The sequence below is a fragment of the Littorina saxatilis genome, linkage group LG15 (assembly GCF_037325665.1).
Source record: "Littorina saxatilis isolate snail1 linkage group LG15, US_GU_Lsax_2.0, whole genome shotgun sequence".
Classification (NCBI taxonomy): domain Eukaryota; kingdom Metazoa; phylum Mollusca; class Gastropoda; order Littorinimorpha; family Littorinidae; genus Littorina; species Littorina saxatilis.
In genome coordinates, this window is record NC_090259.1 from 47,714,992 (window position 1) to 47,728,570 (window position 13,579).

Sequence of the window (13,579 nt, forward strand, 5' to 3'; positions counted from 1 at the left end):
GTACCAACATATCTCCATCCAGCAACAGGATGCAAGTCCATACTAGATCTAGTTATTTGCGACACCTCTCTTGTTCTAGACTTTGAATTTAAAGTCTATGATGACACATGTGGTAGCGATCATTTCCCTATCTTGATGTCTCAAATAGATGGATTGGAAGAAGCTTCCCCCCAGAGATGGAACCTGAACAAGGCAAACTGGCTGTCTTTTACTGCCGAATGTTCTGTCCAACTCACAGAAGACACTGTCTTTGATGGAAGTGACGACCCATCATCTATTTTTACAAACACTCTACAAGACATTGCCACTGAGTACATCCCAAAAACATCTTCAAACAACCGCATTAAAGTGCCATGGTTTAATAAAGAATGCCAAGAAGCCCGATCTGAGCGAAAGAGAAGTCTACACAGGTTCTACAGATGCCCGACCCTTAGCAAGAAGTTGACTTTCTTCAGATTTCGCGCTAAGAGTCGCACTGTCATAAAACATTCTAAAAGAACATCCTGGAGGTCTTTTTGCTCAAACTTAAACTCTAAGGTATCATCAAGTAAAGTTTGGAATGCTATTCGTAAAATCAAAGGGAAAAAAGGATCTGCATCAATTAACCACCTTGTGGTAAATGGATCCCTTATAACCCAAAAGAATGAAGTAGCAAACGTTCTGGCTTCAACAATGGAAAAAAACTCATCAACAGAAAATTACTGCACAGATTTTCAAAAAATCAAAGCCACCCAAGAACGTAAACCCATAAACTTCTCATCTCAGAATGAGGAGAACTACAACAAGTTGTTCAGTATAACTGAACTCAAACAAGCCTTACAAAAATGCAACAACTCAGCAACGGGGCTGGACGGAATACATTATCAGTTCCTCACACACCTACCAGAAAGTTGTCTTCTGGTCTTGCTGAAGGTCTTTAACCACATATGGGAGAGTGGATCCTTTCCACCTTCATGGCAAGAAGCGATGATTGTCCCCATTCCAAAACCAGGTAAAGATCATACAAACCCCAGCAACTACCGTCCGATAGCCTTGACCAGCTGTCTGTGTAAAACCATGGAGCGATTGGTCAACGCTAGGATGGTGTGGTACCTAGAAAAACAAAACCTCTTAAGTGATGTGCAATGTGGCTTCCGAAAGGGACACAGCACCACTGATCATTTGGTACGTTTTGAGACCTTCGTTCGAGAGGCCTTTGCGAGATCTGAACATGTACTAGCTATATTTTTTGACCTCGAGAAGGCTTACGACACGACCTGGAAACACGGTATTTTAGCTGATTTGCATGAAATGGGTTTTCGTGGACGTCTCCCTGTTTTTGTGGAAGGATTTCTAAGTAATCGATTTTTTACAGTACGGGTCGGTCCCAACCTATCAGAGTTCTGTCAACAAGAGATGGGTGTTCCTCAAGGAAGCATTCTATCACCCATGTTGTTCAACATCAAAATCAATAACATAGTAAAGGCAGTACTGAAAGGATCCGAGTCATCCTTGTTTGTTGATGACTTTGCACTTTGTGTGCGTGGCAAATCCCTACATAGAGTGGAAAGGCAGCTTCAATTATGTATAGACAAGGTGCAAAAATGGGTAACAGAGAACGGTTTCAAATTTTCCACCAGCAAAACTGTCTGTATGCATCTTTGCAAACAAAGGGGAGCCATGCCAGAACCCTCTCTGGTCCTGAATGGTAATCCTGTTAAGGTTGTTGAAGAATTTAAATTCCTAGGACTGACCTTTGACCGTCGACTAACATTCCTTAAACATATCCAGTATCTGAGAACATCATGTCTGAAAGCTCTGGATGTATTGAAAGTGGTTTCTCATACGGACTGGGGTGCTGACCGCACAGTCCTACTCAGACTTTACCGTGCTTTAATCCGATCCAAGTTGGACTATGGTTGTGTCGTCTATGGTGGAGCCGCAAAATCCAACCTAAGGCTATTAGACACAATACACCACCAGGGTATACGTCTTTGTCTGGGAGCTTTCAGGACGTCTCCAGTACAGTCCTTATATTTTGAGGCCAAAGAACCCTCTCTGAGGCTGCGACGCCTGAAACTCACCCTAAATTATGTGTTGAAACTGAAAGCTATGCCTACAAATCCAGCCTACCAATGCGTATTTCAACCACAATGCTCTGAATTTTTTGAAAGTCACCCAAATGATCGAGCACCTCTGTCTTCTCGGATTCAGTCACATCTGGCCGAATCAAAGATAAAACTCGATCATGTTAGTGAAAATCGATGGACAGAAACACCACCATGGACATTGCCAGATCCAGTTGTTCGACTCGATCTGACAAGGTTAAAGAAGTCAGAGACAAATGATTTGATTTTTAAACAGTGTTTTAGCCAGTTCTGTACCGAGTTTCCTGCCCATCAACGAATATACACTGATGGGTCCAAAGCTGAAAGTAAAGTGGCATCAGCTTCTGTCACAGGTCCTAAACTCGATAGGGCCTTTTCGGCCCGTCTTCCGGATGACAGTTCTGTATTTTCTGCAGAGTTGAAAGCTTTACAGCTAGCTCTGAAACAGGTATATCAGTCAAAAAAGAAAGACTTCCTGATTCTGTCGGATTCCCTATCGGCTCTTACCGCCGTGAAGAGAACTCAGCTAGATCACCCACTGTTGGTCGAAATCCAAGAGCTACATGCATCTCTGATTGAAGAAGGCAAAAGGATTGTGTTTGCATGGGTGCCATCCCATGTTGGAATTAGAGGCAACTCTGCAGCTGATCAAGCTGCTAAAGAAGCCAGAGAAAGACTCATCACTGACAAACACACAAAGCATTCAGATTTCAGAACTCGCACCAACATGTACATAAAGTACCTATGGCAGAGTGAATGGGACGAATGTGAAGAAAATAAACTTCATAAGATCGTCCCCCAGCTGTCGGACAGCCTACCCCAATGTCGCCTCAACAGGAAAGAAGAGACAGTTCTCTGTCGCTTACACATTGGGCACAGTCACATTACACATTCGTATCTGCTGAAAGGTGAAGATCCACCATACTGTTTTGGATGTGACGAACCATGGACATTAGAACATGTTCTCACAAAATGTGTAGACGTTCAAGAATTTCGAGACAAACACTACAATGCGGAAACATTGAAGGTTTTATTCCGGGATGTTCCCCCGGACAAGATTTTTAACTTTTTAAAAGAGATCAAGATTTTTTACAAGATTTAAAGTACCAGAAGTGAAAATGATTAATTTTTAGAACCTTCTTTTACAGTGATAGATTTGAATGTAAATAGTCTGAAACGTAGAACTTGCCATATGAAGGGAAAAGAAAATAACTGCATCGGTCTCGAATAGCAGCTAGCATCTGCTGAAGAGACATTAAACCCCAAAAACCAACCAACCAACCAACGCCCTGTCTCTGAGTCACTGACATTTCTCCTTTCTCAAATCCACAATTTATAGACCGTAACATAAACTTTCCTAAGTCGGAATAGAAAAACTTGAAGAATCCGCAGTGTACCCATCTGATCCTGGGCTTTTGTCGTTGTTTAATTTTTTCACAGCTTTGAGTAGCTCACATTGAGTAAGTCTACCTTCCAATTGTTTACTCTCATCAATCTCTTGATTTACCAGTTAGGCTTCTCTTGAAGTATATAACTCCTCATAAAAAGTCTGTGCTTCTTTAACAATCAAAGCATTATCATGAATAACTTCACCATCATCTTTGTGCAAAAAACAAATGGATTTCTCAACAAACTGTCTTTTCTCCAAATTACAAAAATATTTTGTATTTTTTTCCCCTTCTCCAATCCACTTAGCACGGGATCTAATTATCATACCATCCACTTTTTTTCTGCCTTATTTGACTTAACTCCTGTCGTGTTTGCTCTAAAAGTTGTACAGTATATTATACTCTGTCAAATTACTTTCCAAAGTGTATATTTGAGAAAGAAGATCTTTTTCTTTTCTGTTATTTTCCTTTTTTTTTTATATGAGGAATATGAAATGCATCCACCTCATCCATCAATAACATCTCAAAAAACAACTGATCACCAATCAATAACTGTAAATCATCATCGTCAATCAAATCAATATTATCCACATTATAAACAGGTAAAGCATATTGTATCTTTACATCAACAATAACCTTCTTCACTATATTTACAAATTCCATATCTGTCAACAGTGAATTATTAAACTTCCAAAAGGGTCTATCACGTTTAACAACATCAGTTCTAAAACTTACACCAACAATTGAGTGATCAGAATAATAACCTGGTGTAATATCAGCTTTCACAATCTCAAAACCTTAGATCTTACTGGTGAGGCTGTTGATTGAAAAACCAAGTATATGACTGATAAGGCCATTAATTTCCCTACTTTCACCATAACAGTTAGGGTTAGGGTTAATTTTTGTGAGGATATGATTGTCCCATCTAAGACAGTGAAATTGTACCCCAACAACAAACCTTGGATTTCAAAGTCTCTTAAAGCCACACTCAACGAGAAAAAGGTAGCATTTCAGACTGGAGATAGAGTAGAAAGGAAAGTAGCACAGAACAAATTTAGGAAAGAAATTTTGGAAGTGAAGAGACAGTACAAAGAGAAAGTAGAGTCACAGTTTGAATCAGGTAGCTTAGCAGACGCATGGAAAGGACTTAAAACTTTGTCAGGACAGGCCAAATCAAAATCCAGTAGCAATAGCATGCCGATGAAAGAACAGGTTGAATTTTCTGAGAAATTAAACGAGTTCTATAATTGTAGATTCGAGAAAGATGATTTAAAGGATGATTTATACAGCGTGACTTCCCAGCTTAAGGTAGATATGGCAGGTGATGAGGAGGACTTTGAAATTCAAGGTAAGACTGTTGAGAAGGTTTTTAGCAAGTTGAATGTAAAGAAAGCAGTTGGTCCTGATAACATCGGTGGACGAGTTTTGAGAGGATGTGCCTGTCAGTTGTCCGTTGTTTTTAGCCGTTTGTTTAGTTGGTCTTTGAAAGATTGCACTGTGCCTAGACTCTGGAAAAACTCTACGATCAGCCCTGTCCCCAAGAACAACAAGCCCAAAACCCTGAATGACTATCGCCCTGTAGCTCTCACCTCTATTGCTATGAAGTGCTTTGAGCGCATTGTCCTCTTTAGACTGCTCCATCAGGTCAAGCCCCATCAGGATCCCTTCCAGTTTGCATACAAGCAGAACAGATGCACAGATGACGCCACACTCACACTCTTACACAACGCATACACACACTTAGAAAAACCTGGCTCTTTTGTACGCATTCTTTTCATAGACTTCTCTTCTGCCTTCAATACTATCCAACCCTGCCTCATGGCCCAGAAACTTCTCCGATACAGCGTGACTCCAAGGCTTATCCTGTGGATAATCAACTTTCTCGTTAACAGAACCCAGTCAGTCCGCTTTCAGACAGCTCTCTCTTCCCTTAGGTCCACCTCCATATAGGCTCTCCACAGGGTACAGTTATCTCCCCTGTGTTGTTCACACTCTACACTAACGACTGCAGTGGCACTGACTCCACCCTTCTTATCAAATATTCAGATGATACAGCGCTAGAAGATCTCTCCAATAGTGACGCAACTTACTTTGCAGAAGTAGAACGTTTCAACGCCTGGTGTAAAGACAACTTTTTAGACCTAAATGTGACAAAGACCAAAGAACTTCTGATAGACTTTAGAAGAAACCCTGCCCCTGTCCCTGACCTGATGATTGGTGGTGTGACTGTTGAGCGTGTGACTGAATATAAGTATTTTGGCACAGTTATCGATGATAAGCTGTCCTTCAATGCAAACACCACCCTCATACACAAAAAATGTCAGTCACGCATCTACTGCCTTCAGAAACTTAGGAAGTTGAATGTGAACCCTTCTATCCTTCAAACTTTCTACCGCTCTTTCATCGAGTCTGTCATCACTTTTGGTTTTGTGTCCTGGTATGGAGGTCTGAGTGTGAAGAACAGGAATGTCTTGGTGCGAATGGTGAATGTCAGTAGCAGGGTGATTGGCAGGCAGCAAGCAAGTGTGGAGTCCCTGTATGAAAAGCGTGTGGTGAGAAAGAGTAGGCGGATAGCTTCAGATAGGTCCCATGTCCTTGCCCACCTCTATGAACTCCTTCCCTCTGGCCGTAGACTTCGCACGCACAAAGCTAGGACACTCAGGCTGCAAAACAGCTTCATCCCCAAATCCATCACCCTTGGCAACATGTAAACACATCCACATACCCGACTCAGCCCCTCTTCTGCCAGTGCAATCAGTAGTAATGTACATGTATGTATTGGTTTTATGTACGTCCGTATATTTTGTGCGATATATTGTATGCTATGATATTTTGCAATGATGTTTAGCCATAGTTCGTTATACGGGTAGGTGTGCGAGAATATGTAAGCGCAGTGCTTTAAAGATGTCCATGTGTGAATGTGTAAGTGGGCGTAGTCGAATGTCCATGTGGAATGTGTAAGTGGAGCATATAAGAATGCCCATGTGTGAATGTGTAAGTGGAGTGTATAAGAATGTGTAAGTGGAGCGTAGTCGAATGTCCATGTGTGAATGGGTAAGTTGAGAGTATAAGAATGTCCATGTGTGCGATGTGTAATTGAGACATGGATGTGTTCATGTCTGAATGCGTAAGCACAATGCAAGGAATGTCCAGAGAGGTATGTGGGAGGTGTTTTGATAACCTGCCCTGTTATATAGTGCTATATGTCTTATGTAAAACCAATGTCTTGTTTGTATTATTGTTATGTACCACGCCTGAATTTCTCTATGAGATAATAAAGTATTCTTATTCTTATTCTTATTCTTATAAAGATCTGCCCTCAAACGCATCTGCCTACTTTTTATGAGGAGTATTATAGTTGGCTCAGTGGCTAAACAAACATTATGCAGGAAGAATAAACAAACAAAAAAATCTCATGATTCTCTATGTGTTTTAATGTGTGTGTGTGTGTGTGTGTGTGTGTGTGTGTGTGTGTGTGTGTGTGTGTGTGTGTGTGTGTGTGAATGTGTGTGACTGTGACTGTGTGTGTGGTTTTTTTTGGTGGTTTTTTTTGTTGGGGGGGGGGGGGGGGGTTGTTTGGATTTTAGTGAGAGGATGGCTGGTGGATTGGATGGGGTGAAAAGCTGAGTGTCACTGTGAGTGTGGATAATTAAATTGTTGTTGCTGCTGTCAGTTGCGAGGCACCGTTCTTCTTGCAAGCGGCAAGTTTAGCTTTACTATTGTATATCTGCACAGGCTCTTACATGAGGTTAGGCCATCTATACACCTTGACACATACCAAACATTTACATTCTGACTGGGTTATGTGCAAAGTTGGAATGTTTGAATGAATACATTTTGCGGATTGATGCCAGTGGAAGTTAAACAAATTAATTGATCAAACATTCCAACACTTCAAAGTAAACACACAGGTTTTTGACAGCTGGTATGTCAAAGTGGAGGGATGGTCTTCTTCCACGTAAAGCCTGCATGCCACATCTGAGACGGTGAGCGAAAAATATGCAATCATTGTTCATCATCATTCAAATTGATTTGCTATCACCCAAATAAATTAAAAATGCAGAAAATTGTAGAACCTGCATTTGCGATCAATTAATTGGGATTTACCTGTCAAGTGTGGACAAAGTTGTCGATGCCTGAACACTAACAGCAGCGGAAGAGAGTGGACATCCCCCCATCTGTCACCTTGTCTGCGGAAGAGAATGACGTCTTCCTATGTGAAGAAAATGAGGAAAAAGAATATTTAGATTGTACACAGGTGTATGGGTAAATTTGAACTTGAGCGTGTTAAATTCATAGCTCATAATTCAGAGGCATTTAAGTCTCCAAATTTGTAGAACGTGCACTTGCAATCACCCAAATAAATTAAAAATGCTGAAATTTGTAGAACCTGCATTTGTTATCAATTAATTGGGATTTACCTGTCAAGTGTGGACAAAGTTGTCGAAAGAATGCAGCGTTGAAAGAGCATAGCAAAATGAAAATGTCGGCTAAGACACGTGGTGAAGCAAACAAATTCTCCATCTCTAATTCCCCCCCACCCCCCTTCCTCATGTATGGGCTATGCGAAAGAGAATGGCAAAATCACGTCGGGTGGGACACGTGGTGAAAACATTCTCCATCTCTAACCCAATTCTTGATGCAGCGTTGAAAGACCCTGGCGTGGTTCTTCGAATAAAGCCTGGAATAAACCCTGTGGCAGAATGGTTTCGGAACACTTTAAGAAGGAGACTGAACCTGCACTTGCAATCACCCAAATAAATTAAAAATGCTGAAATTTGTAGAACCTGCATTTGCTATCAATTAATTGGGATTTACCTGTCAAGTGTGGACAAAGTTGTCGATGCCTGGTCGATGCCTAAACACTAACAGCAGCAGAAGAGAGTGGACATCCCCCTATCTGTCACCTTGTCTGCGGAAGAGAATGACGTCTTCCTAGTATGTGAAGAAAATGAGGAAAAAAAAATGAGGAAAAAGAATGCATAGATTGTACACAGGTGAATGGGTAAATTTGAACTTTAGCGTGTTAAGTTCATAGCTCATAATTCAGAGGCATTAAAGTCTCCAATTTTGTAGAACGTGCACTTGCAATCACCCAAATAAATTAAAAATGCTGAAATTTGTAGAACCTGCATTTGCTATCACCCAAATAAATTAAAAATGCTGAAAATTGTAGAACCTGCATTTGCGATCAATTAATTGGGATTTACCTGTCAAGTGTGGACAAAGTTGTCGATGCCTGGTCGATGCCTGAACACTAACAGCAGCGGAAGAGAGTGGACATCCCCCCCATCTGTCGCCTTGTCTGCGGAAGAGAACGACGTCTTCCTATGTGAAGAAAATGAGGAAAAAGAATATATAGATTGTACACAGGTGTATGGGTAAATTTGAACTTGAGCGTGTTAAATTCATAGCTCATAATTCAGAGGCATTTAAGTCTCCAAATTTGTAGAACGTGCACTTGCAATCACCCAAATAAATTAAAAATGCTGAAATTTGTAGAACCTGCATTTGCTATCAAACCACTTGCCTGCCTTAGGACGGGTATACCCGTCATGCGCTTGCGCGGCCACAGCGCCTTAAGACGGGTTAACCCGTCTTCTCCGTTCCGGGATTTTCCAGAAATGCTATGTCACTGCTGGCACACAAATAGAAGCCAATGGCTTGGTAGGATACCTCATTCTCATGAATAAACATAAATGGTGACGCAGTTTTGCGTCTGAAGGCTATTTTCGGCCTCGGCGACAGGGTAGGGGAGAGAAATCTCGACTCGTCAAAATGGCTAACGCGTGACAGTCGACCGGGCCCTAGTAGGGAAAAACAAAGCCGGACTGACGCTACAGGCGGTGCAAATGATTATGGATACTGACAGGGGAAGGGGGAGATCTTCTTTCGGACGATTCGTTGGAAACAGGTAGATGATAGTGATTATAATCCGTTCTTGGAGCAAGCAAAACAGCCACCTGTGTTTGATCCACAGGCACCGGAAGATGCGCCGGACTGATTTTTCAAAAGTTCATATTTAAACATCATTATAACTATAAGCCAAACTAATTATTATTTCCATGATTAGACACTAAAAACAGATTCTTGGTTCAATTTCCCTTAAAAATAACATAGGTTTTACTTACCTACCTACTGCCAGTTTGGAGCTAGAACTCCAATATTCCCTGGCAGTCAGGAATGCACATACGCAAGTTTTGATTGGCAGCGAAAGGGTTAATGTCAGGAATGCACATACGCAAGTTTTGATTGGCAGCGAAAGGGTTAATTGGGATTTAACTGTCAAGTGTGGACAAAGTTGTCGAAAGAATGCAGCGTTGAAAGAGCATAGCAAAATGAAAATGTCGGCCAAGACACGTGGTGAAGCGAACAAATTCCCCCCCACCCCCCTTCCTCATGTATGTGTAACCGTGTGCCAATCTACTTTCCTCTTTCGTACTGAACTCAAACACTAAAGCAGACGACACAAGTTATATTACCCAGGTTCTTTTATTCCATACGATGAAATGGGGAAAATGTGGGATAACGGGGGTTTATCTTCAAATACAACTTTCACTGTATAGGACTAAACAACTTCAAAAAAACAATATTCTCACTCTTCATTCTAAAACTACATTCTTCCCCTAAAGATACCCTTTAAAACACACCAAATCCTTTCCCCAAACTACACTCTACTCTAAATCCTCACTCTCAACTTTAATCCAAAAAAAACCCACAATGAGACTCTAATTTAAAACAAACGAAATCTAAAAAAACAACCTAGAAAACAATTCTTTAAAAAAAAACAAATCTACAAAAACTCTAACAAAATCTGACCAAAATCTCTCCACTAAATCTAACTACTCTTCACTAACAAAACCTAGTCTATAAAAACAAATCTACGACCCACTAAAAAAAGAAAAAGACCTAACTAAACCAACAGATCTAACTAAACAGAAAAGACCTAACTAAACCAAACAGACCTAACTAAACCCAGACCTAACTAAACCCAGACCTAACTAAACCCCGTCTACTGAAACCCCGTCGCACACTCAGCCATCCTGCAAAGCACAGAATGCACGCCGTAAGCATACGTAAACAAATCAACAATTTCAACTACCACAAGCTAACTCATTAAACAACAAAACACATCATTCCTACCAAATAACATGCCTACAATACATATACCGTTCTCTCAAACAACGGTCTTCTAAAACATTCACACACAAAAATCTTCCCCACCATTCCAACTCACAAAACAATCTACTTAAACATTCAAATAAATCCTCCCCCCAAGCAGCATACTATTCTTTTCACCGCCTACCCATTTACAGAAAGAAAATTGTTTTAACCTACCAGCAAAAGAATCCTCACATTCCGGAAAGATTTCCGGCCGTGACAAACATGTCACAACAACGGCATTGAAAACACGCCGCACCAAATACACGTCTTTTTCCCTCAAAGATTCCAAGCAAAAGCACAGTTTTAGCGTTCACATCCTGTGCACCGGTGTCACAAGATTAACCCATTCAACTCGAGGGGTGTCAGGCAGCCCCACTTTCTTTAGTTAGTGCCTAACGTCACCTTCAACTATTCAACTTTACATCGCGGCGGAGGGAAAAAGGGAGATGGAACAAAGCCACCTGTCAATTGTTTCTTGTTCACAAAAACATTAATCACAAAATTTACTCCAGAGGCTTGTACTAAAAAAAACAATCGTTTTACCTATGCAAATTTTAGAATCGGCTATTCCGCGAGACCAATTCAATAGAAATGAAACTCAGTCTCGGAAACCTTAATGGATCCCCGATAGTATAGAGGTACCACGAGTTCACACGGATGCACACAAGTGCATGTGTACCGTAACTGTCGTTCCCAAGCTCACATCCTCCCCAACTTAGACTGTCGTCTCCTGGCGACATGCCAGAATCAGAAAAAAATTCAAAAAAATATTTAACCTCCCAAGAACATAATATTCTCCATCCTCAAATCATTTCAAAAACTTTCACACAAAAACAACCATCAACTGACTATAACAATATTTCTCTAAAACTAATAGGTTCTGAAATACAAATTTCACATAATCCTTCCCGTGCCAATAATCATATCTCCTGTCGACATCCAACTCACACAAGTTGACAAAAAATCACAACTCATCTTTAACAGAGGCAGTTCCATGGTTCACTTTACAAAGATTTATGTTCACCACTTGCCAGATAACCAATAATGATAATCTTTACGACTTATCAAATATTTTATCTCTCTTGAGCATACATCAGAACAAAATGTTGACAATCTTTACGATTTATCAAAGCATCTGATCTCTCTTGAGCATACATCAGAACAAAATACTGACAACCTTTACGATTTATCAATGCATGTCCCCTCTTTGTATCCCAACTGTACTTGGCAACACAATCTTCTAATCAACTAACAAAATGACCACTTGCCAAGGCAATGAAAAAAACTGGAAGTCCTTAAAACTCACCCAGAATATCAAACCTTTAGTCAAAAATCAGCAATAACCTAATGTCACTCATCACAATTAAACCATTCAACAGGAGTATTCATAGGCAACCATACAATCCTTCAGAATCTACTTCAAAAATCCACTAATATTAATTCTAATAAACAAAACCAGTATACACACTGTCTTCGAACAAAGACATCAGTAAGCGCCAGAACTCAAATTCTAAAAAAATACCACCAAGAAAATAGCGAGAGCAGAGGAGACAGTAAAAGTGAGAGCGGAGAAAACAGTAAAGACAAACCAAACGACAGCAGAGAGCAAAAAGGAAGAAAAAGGTCATCTAATCCCTTACAGGTAGCATACTTTGCTCCTGAGGCGTACGAGGCTGGAGACGCCATACACAAACCCAAGAATCCCTAAAAAAGTGCAGCCAAGAGAATTAGAAAGTGGGAGCGGAGAAGACAGTAAAGACAAACCAAACGATAGCAGAGAGCACAAAGGAAGAAAAAGGTCATCTAATCCCTTACAGGTAGCATACTTTGCTCCTGAGGCGTACGAGGCTGGAGACGCCATTATTCAAACCAAAGAATCCCTAAAAAAACAGTGCAGCCAAGAGAATTAGAAAGTGGGAGCGGAGAAGACAGTAAAGACAAACCAAACGATAGCAGAGAGCAAAAAGGAAGAAAAAGGTTATCTAATCCCTTACAGGTAGCATACTTTGCTCCTGAGGCGTACGAGGCTGGAGACGCCATTCTTCAAACAAATTAAAATATGTGCGCGTAGACAATCGGCTAGAGACAACATAAAACCCCTCAAATACCACCACCTCTGGGCGTCCTTGTGGTAAACTGATACAAGTTGAATGCGTCCCAGGCACCCTGTCTACAGTATATGAAGTTTAATATAATATATATCCTTCTCTTCTGCACCATCACTATCCTTCCTTCCTTCACAATCCTTCCTTCACTATCCTTCCTTCCTTCACAATCCTTCCTTCCTTCACTATCCTTCCTTCCTTCCTTCACCATCCTTTTCCCTTCCAATATGTATGATATGACGGTATTTCAACATTATGTTGTTCACCATGTTTCGATCCTTGAAACAAATAAACCGGCAAGCGCAATACTCACGCCCCAAGCACACGGCTTGCAACAAAAACCACACTAACACCCATACATACAACCACAAGTGTTAGTAATCACATCACATCCATGTAGCGTAATCAAACATACAACTACACATGTCCGTCATAATATCAAATCAACATAATCAAACACACTCTTCCAGGGCTGGTCCACTCCCCAACTCTGTCTCTTTGCACGGTGTGCAAACAGTCTTTCACAAACGTCCGAAGAAATGTTAATCGTTGAAGTCCTTCTGTGGACTAACAGAGTAAAAAGAAATGTTAATCACTGTAATCCTTTCTTCCCCGGATTAACAAACTAAATGGCAATGTTGACAACAAAGCCGCATCCGTCGACGTCACGCCCGGACTCCCTCCAACTTCTCACACGCCCGTCTCCTCAACACCAGCCCGCGTCCGGACTGCATGCCTGCCAACCTCTCCCTGTGCGACGGGGTCCCCTAACCTACTCTAATCCTAGCCCTAACAGTAACACCCCCTACCCACCCTGCTCGCAGCGCCAAATGTA

General features: G+C 41.0%; 1 protein-coding gene and 2 long non-coding RNA genes across 3 annotated transcripts in view; 1 reads left to right on the forward strand and 2 right to left on the reverse strand.

Moving 5' to 3' along the window:
* The window catches only part of LOC138949516 (enolase-phosphatase E1-like), a gene marked incomplete at its 3' end in the record, with an annotated part of 167,093 nt that overhangs the window by 42,099 nt on the left and 111,415 nt on the right, over positions 1-13,579 (forward strand).
* Positions 7,218-8,805, reverse strand: LOC138948146 (uncharacterized). The gene is made up of 3 exons (XR_011449904.1): positions 8,686-8,805; positions 8,294-8,410; positions 7,218-7,688 (listed from the first exon to the last, which is right to left on the reverse strand). It is a non-coding gene; the product is annotated as an uncharacterized lncRNA (long non-coding RNA).
* LOC138949502 (uncharacterized) lies at positions 9,949-12,603 on the reverse strand. Its single transcript, XR_011450305.1, has 2 exons — positions 10,457-12,603; positions 9,949-10,384 (listed from the first exon to the last, which is right to left on the reverse strand). It is a non-coding gene; the product is annotated as an uncharacterized lncRNA (long non-coding RNA).